Source organism: Sciurus vulgaris (assembly GCF_902686455.1).
Source record: "Sciurus vulgaris genome assembly, chromosome: 4".
NCBI lineage: Eukaryota > Metazoa > Chordata > Mammalia > Rodentia > Sciuridae > Sciurus > Sciurus vulgaris.
The window spans coordinates 107,103,998-107,105,663 of NC_136464.1; the positions used below are offsets into that span (position 1 = coordinate 107,103,998).

The 1,666-nt window shown below is 42.4% G+C and overlaps 1 pseudogene across 1 annotated transcript; it reads right to left on the reverse strand.

Moving 5' to 3' along the window:
- Nucleotides 1–469: 469 nt before the first annotated feature.
- On the reverse strand, nucleotides 470–694 carry LOC306659613 (small integral membrane protein 15-like; annotated as a pseudogene). The gene has a single exon. The product of its transcript is annotated as a small integral membrane protein 15-like (transcript).
- Nucleotides 695–1,666: the final 972 nt, after the last annotated feature.

Consider the following 1,666-nt stretch of genomic DNA (forward strand, 5'->3'; position numbering starts at 1 on the left):
CAGCCCTTGTTTGTATTACATTTAGAGACTGGGTCTTGCTGAGTTGCTTAGGGCCTCACTAAGTTGTTGAGGCTGGCTTTGAACTCAAAATCCTTGGGCCTCAGCCTCCTGAGCCACTGGAATTACAGGCATGTGCCACTGTGCCTGGCAGGTGTGGAATATTCTACTTATGGTATCATGTCTGCTCCAAAAAAGTTTAGGAGTTTGGAGCATTTGGGGATTTGAATTTTCAGATTAGGAATGCTCAACCTGTAAAATAAATGCTAATTTAAGTTGTTGCTAGTAGATGCCAACAAACTTTCTTTACCGGAGCTAAAAGCCACTAAGTATTAAGGTCAGAACCAGCATGATTCTACTGCATGGTTAGACTTCATTTATTGAATAATACTATCATGAAATCCAATGAAACCTTCCTAAGTCCTTCCAAAATTTTCTAAGTGTTTCTCCAGTGGCAGAAACTGTTGCCTCTTCAGTCCTTTTTTAGTTGGTTAGCTTTTGCAATGTTTCTTGACTTTTTTTGTTTCTTCTTTTGCTCTTTCTCCTTGGCTTCAGTCAGCTTGACTGATTTCTAGAACATTACAGCACTTGCAAGGAATACTGGAGTAAGGTCCCAAATTACAGTGGTAAAGAAGCCATATGGGTCCTTTGCAGCCCATTCCACAACATATTCAGCACAAGCCTTGATGTCAGACATCTTTGTAGCAGTCTAAAGAAAATTTATGCTTGAGTAGTGATCTCTAATTTTGTCAGTGGATTATCAGTGAGCCAATCCCAATTTCAGATGACCCTTTGTTTTTTGCCTTCTTCTTGAGTTCCACCATACATTTCTGAGAGATTTAAGTTTCTTTTGTCTTTCCTTCCTTCCTTCCCACAAGCTGGCCTTAGACCCTTGGTGGTCACATTTATCCTTGGCCTGGGCCAAGGCAAGCACAGGCCCTTCACCCTCTACCCTTTTCCCACTGTTGACTGGGCAGAGCTTGCAGAGTGGGACTCCAGGACCCCTATCACATTTCCACACCTTGCACTGTGCCCACCATGGCTTGGCCCAGCAGACACCACCAACAACCACCACCAACAGTCTGCATTGCCCCCAGACTCAGATTCCCACTCCCAAGTCAACACTGCCTGATGTCAGCTCTTATATGGAATAAGATATTTATTTCCTGTGTCACCGGATAAATGCCAACAGATGGGTTTTGCAATCAGTTGAACCCTTGGATCACATGTGTTCATCAGAGAAATAAAGTTAATTTTTCCCTGTATTTGCCAAAAACCTGGTGGGCGAAAGGAAGTAAAAATACCAACTGGAAAGAAAGGCAATGCTTAGTGGGATAGAAGGAGAGCAGCAACAGAACTAGGTCAAAACTGCTCCTTGACAAATGTTTTGATGTGGAAATTATACTGATAATAAGCCCAAGCAGCCTCAGTGTCCAGCAGACATATCCCTATATAACAGAATATTCAACAGAAGTTCCTAAAGTGAGGGTTGAGGGAGTTTGAAACCAAACTGTTTGCAAGCGCCAGTGGAGCACCCCTGGGAAATCCCAGAAATCCCTGGAGTTGGTATGTGTTTATTTTCTATTTCTGCTGTAAACAAACTGTCCTAAACTTTATGACTTAGTACCATTTATTTTCTTACCATTCTGGATGTCAGAACTTAAGCTGG